Source organism: Ornithorhynchus anatinus, chromosome 11, assembly GCF_004115215.2.
Source record: "Ornithorhynchus anatinus isolate Pmale09 chromosome 11, mOrnAna1.pri.v4, whole genome shotgun sequence".
NCBI lineage: Eukaryota > Metazoa > Chordata > Mammalia > Monotremata > Ornithorhynchidae > Ornithorhynchus > Ornithorhynchus anatinus.
This window is the reverse complement of record NC_041738.1, coordinates 46819377-46832889: the sequence shown is the minus strand read 5'-3', so window position 1 is coordinate 46832889 and position 13513 is coordinate 46819377. Positions and strand designations below refer to the sequence as shown.

At 46.9% G+C, this 13513-nt stretch overlaps 1 protein-coding gene across 2 annotated transcripts in view; it reads left to right on the top strand.

The window, feature by feature from the left end:
* Nucleotides 1-8407: 8407 nt before the first annotated feature.
* The window catches only part of KIAA0513 (KIAA0513 ortholog), a 74112-nt gene continuing 69006 nt past the window's right edge, over nt 8408-13513 (top strand). For both annotated transcript variants that reach the window (XM_007671657.4, XM_007671654.2), the window contains exon 1: nt 8408-8497. The gene's annotated coding sequence lies outside the window, so the exon portion shown is untranslated. The remainder of the gene's footprint in view (nt 8498-13513) is intronic.

Genomic DNA, 13513 nt, shown 5'->3' with positions numbered 1-13513 from the left:
ATGAGATGTACATCACCCTGATTCTATTTATTTGCTATTGTTTTAATGAGACGCTCTTCCCCTCGATTCTATTTATTGCCATTGTTCTTGTCTGTCTCCCCCGATTAGACTGTAAACCTGTCAAAGGGCAGGGACTTTCTCTGTTACTGATTTGTACATTCCAAGCGCTTAGTACAGTGCTCTGCACCTAGTAAGCACACAATAAATACTATTGAATGAATGAATGAATTTTGAACGTTTTCAGAGGGTTTCCTCAGGCTAGATGGAACCACTGCGGAAGAGATGGGTTAAGACCTTAAGTGGGGATCCCTAATTATTTCTGAACCAACCTGGTGTAATACACAGAGCCCGGGCCTGGGAGTCAGAAGGTTATGCGTTCTAATCCCGGCTACTTGTCTGCTGTATGACCTTGGGCAAGTCACTTGACTTTTTTTCTCTGTCATTTGACTTCTCTGTGCCTCAGTTCCATCTGTAAAATGGGGATTGAGACTGTGAGCCCCACATGGACTAGAGATTGTGTCCACCCCATTTGCATATATTCACCCCAGCGCTTAGTACAGTGCCCGGCACATAGTAAGTACTTAAATACCATCATCATTATTATTATTCTGAAGGCAACTAATAGGGATTTGAAAATTAGGCCAATGTAAGCTACGGGGTAAAGAAAGTGCAAAACAACCCATTAAAATTTTATAGGTTCTTGCATCCCACCCTTAAACCTGGCTCACTCCTGACAATCCTACTTCTACCTAGTTCCAAGGGAAAGGCTGAGGAATACTTACTTCTCTTTCTGTAATCTCACTTTCAGATCATTTTGCTGATATGTCACTAACCTATCAAAGGCAGTTCATATCACCTGCCTTGACCACTCTGTAACTCCAAGAAGTTAAGTTCCCCCTCCTTCATTTCTGGACAACTTTAATAACTTGCTTCCATTTTTCATCTTTACCCCATCCTTCACACTGATACTAAAAGTCTGTAAAGGATTGTTGATAGGGGTACCCCTACCCTTTTGGTTCTTCACCCCACTAATGACCAATAAAGATACAACTTGAAACCCAACATCACTGAAGAATGGTCCTCTTCAACGATCTCCAAAAAATGTTCTCCCCAACCTTGAACTTATTCTCTTGGACAAAACTTTCTACCTTGTCACCTTTCCCACATCTCCCCTGTCATTAAGCCCATTCTGTACCCCCAGACCATCAATCTCTTTACACTGTCCAACTATTCCAACCTACAGTCCTCCTTTAACTTTGCTTCATAAACTCAAGGATCCTCTCTTTGAATGTAGCTCTCAACAGTGATCTTGACTTGCTCATATGTCTACTTCTCTGACACATTCAGCCCACCAACTCCCAGCCTTGGATTGTCTCCATTAACCATCCATTAATTTTGCTTTTCTACTTGTGTTACTAAGATCAGAAAATTAAGAAAAAATACAAGAAAACTCCCACTGGATAACCTTAACAAATAAATATTATTATTCCTTCTCTTAACCCCCTGGCATGTGGCATTTCACCTCCCTGAGATCTCCTCATTCCTCTACTTTGCCAAACCCTCCACTTCCCCTTTTTCAAAGGCTTTTAAAAAACCTCTCTCTCATATTAAACTCTCCCTCTCCACTCCCCTGTCCCTCACCACTTTTCTAATTATGTCATTCACTCCAGCCAGCTCAGTACTTGTAAAGCTCTGGGCTTTTATGTAAGTGTATATTGTTACTTTTTTGTTTACCTATCAACTGTCTTTGGTCAAATGGAGTTTGTGCTCAGAAACTGTTCCTAGCAATCCCTCTTTAGAAGGTTTTCCCGAGAACCTTTCCAATATATCCCCAAATATCTTCATTTCATCTCTTCCTGTTGTTCTCCCACTCTTTCTTAATGCACTTCATAACTCCTTTATTCCTCCATCCCCACCTGCACTCTCCAGATTCCATTGGAAGAGGCAGACTCAGAAAAGACCAGCACGACAAATTATTACACTGATTGATTTTTTACTTCCAAACTGCAGGCTCAAGGGATGTACTGGGCTTCTAACATGCCGAGCCAGGGAAATGGATCTCCCTTCTCACTCTGGGCTTCAAGGCTCCCCATCACCTTGCCCCCTCCTACCTCTCCTCCCTTCTCTTTTTCTACTGCCCACCCCGCATGCTCCGCTCCTCTGCCACTCACCTCACCTTGCCCCATTCACGCTTATCCCGCCGTCGACCTTTGGCCCATGTCCTACCTTGTCCCGGAATGCCCTCCCTCCTCACCTCCACCAAACTAACTTTCTTCCCCTCTTCAAAGCCCTACTGAGAGCTCACCTCATCCAAGAGGCCTTCCCAGACTGAGCTTCCCCTTTTCCCTCTGCTCCCTCTCTGCTGCCCCTTCAACTCCCCTCAGCTAAGCCCCCTTTCCCTCTGCTCCTCCCCCTCTCCCTTCCCCTCCCCTCAGCACTGTGCTTATTTTGTACATATTTTTATTCCCCTATTTATTTTGTTAATGAGGTGTACGTCCCCTTGATTCTATTTATCGTGATTAAGTTGTCTTGTTTTTGTCCATCTCTCTCCCCCGATTAGACCGTAAACCCGTCAATGGGCAGGGATTGTCTCTATCTGTTGCCTAATTGTCCACTCCAAGCGCTTAGTACAGTGCTCTGCACATAGTAAGCGCTCAATAAATACTCTTGAATCGAATGAATGAATGGATCAATCGTGGGTGCAAGATGGTTGGTTCTCATTAAGAATACAGAGCAATGTAACACCTGGAAAGAACACCCACCATTTTCTTCGTGACTTAGAAAAGGGAAGGAAGTAAGCTCAGATATGTGCCGGCGATGAATCAGGAAAATCGGTGGGGGCAGGATGAAAATCTTCCTGAAGAATTTTCAAGTCGACCAGTGTCCTTGGTCCTGATATGAAGATCGGGCCAACAATTCAGCAACCACCGGAGGGCGCTCCTGCAGTTCTGTAAAGGCAGCAGGGCCCTGATCTTTATTCTATTCAATAGTATTTACTGAGCGCTTACTATGTGCAGAGCACTGTACTAAGCGCTTGGAACGGACAAATCAGTAACAGATAGAGACAGTCCCTGCCCTTTGACGGGCTTACAGTCTAATCGGGGGAGACAGACAGACGAAAACAATAGCAATAAATAGAATCGAGGGGATGAACATCTCATTAAAACAATAACAAATAAATAGAATCAAGGCGATGTACATCTCATTAAAACAATAGCAAATAAATAGAATCAAGGCGATGTACATTTCATTAACAAAATAAATAGGGTGATGAAGATATAGACAGTTGAGGGGACGAGTACAGTGCTGAGGGGGTGGGAAGGGAGAGGGGGAGGAACAGAGGGAAAGGGGGGAGAAGAGGGTTTAGCTGTGGAGAGGTGAAGGGGGGGTAGAGAGAGCAGAGGGAAGAGGGGAGCTCGGTCAGGGAAGGCCTCTTGGAGGAGGTGAGCTGCAAGTAAGGTTAGGTGAGCTCTAAGTAGGGTTCATTCATTCGACAATATTTATTTATTTGTTAATTTATTATTCGTTTATTCATTTATTCATTCAATAGTATTTATTGAGCATTTACTATGTGCAGAGCACTGCACTAAGCGCTTGGAATGCACAATTCGGCAACAGATAGAGACCATCCCTGCCCAATGACGGGCTCACAGTCTAATCGGGGGAGACAGAAGGACAAAAACAAGACAACATCATCACGATAATAGAATCAAGGGGATGGACATCTCATTAACAAAATAAATAGGGGAATAAAAATATACACAAATGAGCACAGTGCTGAGGGGAGGGAGATGGGGAGGAGCAGAGGGAAAGGGGGCTTAGCTGAGGGGAGGTGAAGGGGGGGAAAGGGGAGGGAGCAGAGGGTCCCGGCAGAAAAGCACAACTTTTCTTCCAAAACCAGTCCTCGTTTAACGGTGCGTTTCACCATAACAAAGATTCTTAGTTTCAGTTACTTTTTTAGGTGGCGGGTGTCATTCAATTCATTCAATAGTATTTATTGAGCGCTTACTATGTGCAGAGCACTGTACTAGGCGCTTGGAATGGACAATTCGGCAACAGATAGAGACAATCCCTGCCTCTTGACGGGCTCACAGTCTAATCGGGGGAGACAGATGGCCAAAAACAAGACAACTTAATGGCAATAAATAGAATCAAAGAGATGTGCACCTCATTAATAAATAGGGGAATAAAAATATATACAAATGAGCACAGTGCTGAGGGGAGGGAAGGGGGGGAGCAGAGGGAAAGGGGGCTTAGCTGAGGGGAGGTGAAGGGGGGAAAGGAGAGGGAGCAGAGGCCGGAGGGGGAGCAGAGAGGGAGCAGAGGGAAAAGGGGTAGCTCAATCTCGGAAGGCCTCTTAGAGGAGGTGAGCTCTCAGTAGGGTTTTGAAGAGGGGAAGAGAGTTAGTTTGGCGGAGGTGAGGAGGGAGGGCGTTCCAGTACAGCGGGAGGATGTGGGCCAGGGGTCAACGGCGGCATAGGCATGAACGGGGGACAGTGAGGAGGTGACCACATCCCACGCCCCTCACGTGTCAAGTGCACATGGGGAAAAATCAATCGATGGTATTTCTTGAGCACTTATAGTGTGAAGAGCACTGTACTAAGCACTTGGGAGAGTACAGTCCAATAGAGTTGGTAGACTAGAGATAAAGAATGAATAGCAGAAGTGTCTGGATTTGTTGAAGAAGTGGCATGGCCAGAACTTTTGAGTCGGGTAGGACTTGAGGTGATGATGATCTCAGTTGCACAGACACAATCAGGGACCAAGGTGATGGCAGACCACACTGACCCCCCTCCTCAGGAGGGCAAATGAGCTGAAGCGGGAGGAAGGGAAGGTGCTCTCCAAAGGGAGAGTCTCACCATCGTCAGCTCAGTGTTTCACCCACACCCACCTCCTTCCCATCACCATCTCCCAGCTATAGGAGAGCAACAGTCCAGAGGGAGGGAGAGACAGAAGGAGGAAGGGATGAGCAGTACCTCTGAGAGGACCCCTATGTCGAGTGGCAGAAAAGGCTTGGTAGGGAAAAAAAATGGGTTGTGAGAGTTTGACTGTGATATAGGTATTGAAAAGCATAGTCATGACTCTCTTTACCAAGCATTTAATAAATAATTACCTACTTTACACTACCTGCTATGAGTTAAGGCAATTTTATTTTTACAAATATGAGAAAGACCCAAGGTCAAATCATATCCATCTCTATCCACATTACAGTCTTTGGCAGAAGATTATGGATTTTAGGTATTATCAAAGGTTAATGGAGTAGGGATTACTTAATGTGTTTGTGTGTGTGTTGTGTGTGTGTGTGTGTGTAAACCATGTTTAGAGACGATAATTATTGTATGGACTAGACATTATCCATCGCAGTAAAAAAAAGCATTAGTGCTCTTACAATGTAAAAGAAGGAATTCATTCGATAGTATTTATTGAGTGCTTACTATGTGCAGAGCACTGTACTAAGTGCTTGGAATGTACAATTCGGCCACAGATAGGGACAATTCAGGTCTCTCAGTGCTGTGTGCAAGAGCGGGCTTGTAAACCTTTGTTGTGCAAGTGGCCCAGGAAGGCAAAAGGAAATGATTTTGTCTGGGGGGGAATTCAGGCTTCTACTATGCCGTATAGAGCAAACCTGATTTAGAAGTCTTTAAAGATAGGAGATACATATCTGCAGGAAGGATAATACGCAGTCCTGCTTGGACACATTTCCTCTTAACTCCTGCCCCCTCAAGTATTTTAGACCAGGAATGCAATTAGAAGAGGCCTACTCATCTTTACCAAATTCTGCCAGATCATAAAGGCTTCCTCCCTCTAACTCACCACTCCATACTCGACCCACAGTTCCCGTAACTGACCCCAGCCTTGTTTTCTGATTCTTGCAGGTGAGCACGTAGCTCACAGAGTTGGTATATTATAAAAGTGTGAAATCCTAGACTAGCTGGTAAGAAGAAAATTAAGTGGGAAATCAGGAGCTGGTTAGGCAGCTGACAACACTCCTCATTGAGTATCCTAGCTCCCAATTCCCAATCCCACAAGGTGAGAAGGAATGTTTTCCCTCTAGTTTATGACTGCTTGCCTGTGTTAAGTCTAACATAAAGATCTACTTCATCACTTCCTTGTTTTATTACCTGGTCCTTTAGACTCTCTGCTCACTGTGGGAAGGGACTGTGCCTACCAACTCTGTTGTATTGCACTCTCCCAATTAGTTCAGTGCTTTGCACATAAGTGCTCAATAAATACCATAGATTGAATGGTACTACATATAGAAGCACCTGTGAGTCATTGGGTCTCTGGTAACCCAGAGTGGAGCTTCCTGAATAAATATCGTGATGGGTAAGGAAAGAGTGACGTGCCTCCCCGAACCAAACTCCCATCAATGTGGGCAGTGTCATTTCCCCTACTGCCACCTTATCTTTACACAAATGTTGGTCGCTTTGTCCATCCCCCACCTCTGGACAGGTACGACTATTTTCAAAGACCTCCAAGGAAAGATTTCCGAGCATCCCCTCATAAAGTTCTCAAGGGCAGGCACCCAGTCATCTACCTTTATGGAACTCACCCAAGTACCTAGCACAGGTTCCTGCCGGGACTAGACATCAATGAAATACGGGGGTTGATTTTAACAATAATAATGATGGCATTTGTTAAGCGCTTACTATGTGCAAAGCAATGTTCTAAGCGCTGGGGGGGGGGGGCGGATACAAGGTGATCAGGTTGTCCCACGTGGGGCTCACAGTCTTCATCCCCGTTTTACAGGTGAGGTAACTGAGGGACAGAGAAGCAAAGTGACTGGCCCAAAGTCACACAGCTGACAAGCGGCAGAGCCGGGTTAGAACCCATGACCTATTTGTTTTGTTAATAAGGTGCACATCTCCTTGATTCTATTTATCGTGATTAAGTTGTCTTCTTTTTGTCCGTCCGTCTCCCCCGATTAGACTGTGAGCCCGTCAATGGGCAGAGATTGTCTCTATCTGTTGCTGAATTGTCCATTCCAAGCTGTTAGTCCAGTGCTCTGCACAAAGTAAGCGTTCAATAAATACTATTGAATGAATGACCGGCCCAAGCCCGGGCTCCTTCCACTGAGGCACGCTGCTCCGTGCTTGGGAGAGGTCATGGGTTCGAATCCCCACTCTGCCACTTGTCAGCTGTGTGACTGTGGGCGAGTCACTTCACTTCTCTGGGCTTCAGTTCCCTCATCTGTAAAATGGGGATGAAGGCTGGGAGCCTCACATGGGACAACCTGATGACCCTGTATTCATTCATTCATTCCTTAGTATTTATTGAGCACTTACTATGTGCAGAGCACTGTACAAAGTGCTTGGAATGTACAAATCGGCAACAGATAGATACAGTCCCTGCCCTATGACGGGCTTACAGTCTAATCGGGGGAGTAATAATAATAATGTTGGCATTTGTTAAGTGCTTACTATGTGTCAACCATTGTTCTAAGTGCTGGGGTAGATACAAGGTAATCAGGTTGCCCCTCGTAGGACTCACAGTCTTCATCCCCCTTTTAATAATGTTGGTATTTGTTAAGCGCTTACTATGTGCAGAGCACTGTTCTAAGCACTGGGGTAGACACAGGGGAATCAGGTTGTCCCACGTGGGGCTCACAGTCTTAATCCCCATTTTACAGATGGGGGAACTGAGGCACAGAGAAGTTAAGTGACTTGCCCAGTCACACAGCTGACAAGTGGCAGAGCTGGGATTTGAACTCATGACCTCTGACTCCAAAGCCCGTGCTCTTTCCATTGAGCCACGCTGCTTCTCATTTTAAAATGAGGTCACTGAGGCACAGAGAAGTGAAATGACTTGCCCCAGGACACACAGCTGACAAGCGGCAGAGTGGGGATCAGAACCCATGACCTCTGTCTCCCAAGCCCGGGCTCTTTCCACTGAGCCAGCGTGGCTTCTTCGCAGCCACGCTGGAGTATCTACCCCAGCGCTTAGAACAGTGCTTAACAAATACCAACATGATTATTATTCTAGTCCACCTCAGGCCCCTATTACGGTGAGAAGGTGGTCCCCCATTTAGGCCCATCTCCTCCCTCCCCTCAGGGTCTGGGTCGGCTCCCCTGCGGGAGGACTGTGGTGGGGGGCGAGACTGAGGAGTGGGTGGTGTCAGACTGAGGTGTGGGTGGTGTCAGGGGCGAGAGAGGCGCCCGGATTTCGGGGTCCCGGCCCCCCAAGCCGAGCAACGCTAGGCAGACTCTGGTCAAGGACCACCCTCTCCCAGAATCCCCCACGGCCCCAGGCCGCTCCATCCCGTCCCTACCTGAGCCACGTCCCTGTACCACGTGACCGCGGGGCGCGGCGCGCGAGCCGGCTTCCTGCCCCTGCCGGGGGGGGGGGCGAGGGGGGGGGGGGCGCCTCGGAGTCTGCGCAGTACGGTCGGGGGCTCCGGCTGACTGACAGCTGGAGCTGCGCGCGCAGCCGAGGGAGCGGGCGGCCGGGCTGCAGCGGCCGGTCCTTCTCCGGCCGGTCCTTCTCCGGTCCCGCCGCGGTAAGAGGCGCTCACGGCGGGGCTCCACGGTGGTCGGGGGCGGCTGGAGGGGGGAGAAAGAACCTTTCATTTTAGCTGATTTTATTCCTCGTCCGGTCGTGGGATTTTATTTATTGCTATTGCTCTTGTCTGTCTCCCCCGATTACACTGGGAGCCCGTCAAGGGGCAGGGACTGTGTCTGTTACCGATTTGTACATTCCAAGCGCTCAGTATTCATTCAATAGCATTTATTGAGCGCTTACTATGTGCAGAGCACTATGCTGTTGTGCATATGCATATGTAGTGTGCATAACATATGCTATGCTATAAATACTATTGAATGACTGAACCGGGCCGGGCCCAAACCCCCAGCCCCCGCCGAGCGCTGCCGCCCCGGTCGATGTCCCGGCTTCAGCTCCGCTCATTCAGACCTTGTCTGGAGGTTGTGCTCTTGTTCTTATTTTCTTCTCTTCGGTTTTGTTGGCTGGCTCTACAGTGTTCTGCACATAGTAAGCGCTCAATAAATGCTATTGAATGAATGAATGTCTCCCCCGCTTTAGACCGTGAGCCCCTCCTTGGGCAGGGATGGACTCTCTCTGTTCCCAAATTGGCTCTTCCAAGCGCTTAGACAGTGCTCTGCACATAGTAAGCGCTCAGTAAATGCTATTGAATGAATGAATGCCTCCCCCCCTTTAGACCGTGAGCCCCTCGTTGGGCAGGGTTGGTCCCACTCTGTTGCCAAATTGGCCATTCCAAGCGCTTAGGACAGTGCTCTGCACATAGCGCTCAATAAATACTATTGAATGAGTGAATGAATGTCTCCCCCCCCTTTACACTGTGAGCCCCTCGTTGGGCAGGGATGGTTTCTCTCTGTTGCCGGGTTGGCCATTCCAAGCGCTTAGGACAGTGCTCTGCACATAGCGCTCAATAAATACTATTGAATGAGTGAATGAATGTCTCCCCCCCTTTACACTGTGAGCCCCTCGTTGGGCAGGGATGGTTTCTCTCTCTTGCCGGGTTGGCCATTCCAAGCGCTTAGGACAGTGCTCTGCACATAGTAAGCGCTCAATAAATACTATTGAATGAATGAATTGGAGGCTTTTCTCGTTTGGGGATTAAAAAGCCAGGGAGGCTGCTGTTAAAACCACTCGGCTTCCCGGCAAATCAATCTATTAGCCCCCCCCCCCCCCATTTGGATTGTCCATTCCAAGCGCTTAGCACAGTGCTCTGCACATATTAAACACTCAATAAATATTATTGAATGAATGAGGCTTTTCCTGTTTGGGAATTAAAAACCCAGGGAGGCTGCTGTTAAAACCACTCGGTTTCCCGGCAAATCAATCTAATACCCTCACCTCCCCCCGATCCCTAATTGGATTGTCCTTTCCAAGCGCTTAGTACAGTGCTCTGCACATAGTAAGCGCTCAATAAATGCTATTGAATGAATGAGGCTTTTCCAGTTTGGGGATTAAAAACCCAGGGAGACTGCTGTTAAAAACCACTCAGTTTCCCGGCAAATCGATGTATTAGCCCCCTACCCCCCCCCCCCAACCCCTAATTGGATTGTCCATTCCAAGCACTTTGTCCCGTGCTCTGCACTTAGCGCTCAGTAAATACTAATGAATGAATGAATTGGAGGTTTTCAAAAGGTCCCACTGGTATTCATAATGATGCTATTTGTTGACCCCTAATTGGAAGTTTGCAAAAGATCACACTGCTATTCATAATGATGATATTTGTTGACCCCCTAATTGGAGGTTTGCAAAAGGTCACACTGGTGTTCATAATGATGGCATTTGTGAAGTGCTTACTATGTGTCAAGCACTGTTCTAAGCACTGGAGAGGATACCAGGTGAGCAGGTTGTCCCACATGGGGCTCACAGTCTTAATCCCCATTTTACAGAGGGAACTGAGGTACAGAAAAGTTAAGTGTCTTGCCCAAGGTCACGCAGCAGACAAGTGGCGAAACTGGGATTAGAACCCAGACCTCTGACTCCCAACCCCATGCTCCTTCCACTAAGCCACGCTGCTTCAACTGAGAAAAGACTGAGGCTTTCAGTGTTTGGTAACATGATGGTGTGACTTAAACCCATGATGAAAAATGGCTCAAGGGGCCACGGCTTGATAAGTTACTTGTTTCATCAGTTGTAGCCACCGATTTTTTCACAGCGGGTGTAAATGTAGATGTATGCTTTCGGCGCAGGCAGAGCACAAGTCTCCATCTGTATTTCAGCCTTCACTGTGTGTGGAGCACTGTACTAGCCACTGGGATTGGCAGTAGAAATAAAACACAAGATCCCAGCTCTCAATCGATTTAAGTGATCACTGAAGGCTTAGCACTTTAATTGGCTTTTAAAATGAAATATACAGTTATTCCAACAAAGATAGTTACTTCCCTATAGAGCTATTCTTAGAATGGAAAGCATTTATAGAAAATGCAAAAAAAGCACTCCTCAAATACATCTGTTCATCTGCTGTTCTATTCATCTTCTTTTTTTTAAACTTTTACCTATTGTAAAGAGAACCTCAGAGTTGCTTGTGTCCTTTGTTAGACTTTAAACTCAAGGACAGGGACCCTGTCTTTTACAGTACTTCCATTGTGTATTTCCAAGCGTCCAGTTCAGTGTCATCTCCCACCCCCCTGCACACACAGACACACATTCACACACACGTTGCTCAGTAAAAACTATTGTTGCTTCTGTGGCTGCTGATGAGAGAAGGAGATAACCAGCCATGACAAGAGTGTGTGGATGTTGTGAGGCAAGCCATCACTGTAAATGTCTCAGTCTTGAGTACTTCGTTTTGTTTTTGTGGAGAGTGTGTGAAATCCAGCCCAGGAAATGATGCTATCAACATTATCTCTTCAACATTACTTGCTTATACAGAGACTTGGTGCTTCTTATTGAAGGGAAATTAGTCCCATGTGGGACAGGGATTGTCTAAGATCGCTATAATATATCAACCCCCCGTACATGGCAAACAGCACTTAACACAGTGAGAAGCAGCGTGGCTTAGTGTATAGCATGGGTCTGGCCGTCAGTAGGACCTGGCTTCTAATCCCAGCTCCACCACATGTCTGCTATGTGACCTTGGGCAAGTCACTTAACTTCTCTGAGCCTCAGTTCCCTCACCTGTAAAATGGGGATTGAGTTTGAGCCCCAAGTGGGACAGTGTCCAATCCGATTAACTGGTATCTACCCTGGTACTTAGAACTTGGCTTGGCACATAGTAAGTGCTCAACAGGTACCATTATTATTATTATTCCATAGTTGTTGTTATATTGGGGATTTTCAGTAAATAAATCCTTTTTTTTGTACGGTCCAATGGCTCTCTCTTCAGGATTCTGTCAGGACCCTTGTCCCCTCAGTCAGGTGCAGATGGAATTGGGCCAGCTCGAATTTAGATTTCATTACCCCTTTGTTAGGATGCAGCCTCCTGCACAAATCCCAGTAGAAAGTGACTGGGAAGGAATTTTGCCTGGAAGCGCTCTACTAAGTGTCCTCTAGAATGTAAACTTATTGTGGACAGGGAATGTGTATGCCAACTCTGTTATATTCTCCCAAGCCCTTAGTACAGTGCTCTGCACACAGTAAGTGCTCAATAAATCAAACAAGTGCTTACTGTGTGCAGGGCACTGTACTAAGCACTTGGAAGACTACAAACAACAATATAACAGACACATTCCATGAGTTTGAAGCTTCCTCTAGAACAAATTCGTGCTTGAGGGAACAAGATGCAGTTGCATTGGCTGGAGAGAAACCAAGCAGTCAAGGATGGACTTTTCCCCATTTTCTCTCCAGGGTGCTCCAGCCAACATCTCTCAAGCTTCTTCCTATGAGCGGGCTGTCTTACTCTGGTGGGGAGGTGGGCCTCGTCCTCTAATCCTCCCCCTCCTTTCCTAAGGAGAAAGTGAAATAAATTTGTTTTAAAATGCTTTCTCTGAGCTTCCTTCAGGACCCAGGACTTCTTTAGAAGAGCTACCTGCATGGCAGGGTCCAAGAAACCCATCCATCTCTTGCTTTTGATCTGATTTGTTTATGAGAAAACTGGAAGGAAGTGGAATTGGGAGAAGTAACTTTTGCTTAAGTGCTCAGGATTTCCAAACCCACTCTCTAGGCGTAGTCAGGGGTGTGATGCAATGAAGAAAGTACAGAGTATTTAATACCAGCTCAGCCCATCGTTTTAGTGGAGGCTCCCTTCCCTTCTCCCTCCCCACAGAAATAATGATTGTGAAACCCTAGCATCAGGCTTGTCTGACCCCCTTTTCTCTCTCCCTTTCTCTGTCTCTCTCTTTCTCTGCCACATTCCATCAATGAACTTGGGCTGTGGTGACCTTTTCCTGCCAAACCCTGCCAGTTGCTAGTGGCTTGGGAAGCAAAGACAACTTTGGGCATGGAGTTCAGGTTTTTCCTGTTCTTTTCCTCTAGACTTTTGTTTCCCAAAGTGGGTTGAAAACATTCCCTTTAATGAGGAGTCCTCCGAACTAGATGAGGCTACTGGAGGTAGGATTGAGTAGAGACAGAGTAAAAATAGGATCTGTTCGTTACTCGTAGGGAGAAGAGGAGAGATCAGTGCGCTGAACATAGAGTGAGAGATTATTGGCTGTGTGCATAAGGATAGAGAAAACGTTCTTTATTAGGCAGACAGGATCTGCAGAACCAGTCATATTCCATGGAGTCTTTGGTAGAAAATGTTTGGGACCCCCCGCTTTCCTACCTGTAATTAAGGATGAGAAGGTGGGAGATGGCGTCAGGCCACAGCCTTGAGGAGGGTGCAGGGGTAAGGCAAGGAGCTACCAGTAAACACAGTGGCTAAAGGGCTGCCAGGCCACCATGTGGGCATGAAAATATCGTGTGCAGGCAAAAGACCCTATGTGCTCTCTGGAACTATGAGTCTCAGCAGCTCCTGGAGATAACTGTGCTCGCAGGCTACATCGCATGTACACAGCCACAACCCCAACCCGAAAATAAGTAATCTCCCCGTTGGGTCTGACTGGGGCTAATGGAAGGTCCTCACTTCTGGGGCTCATCTCAGGAC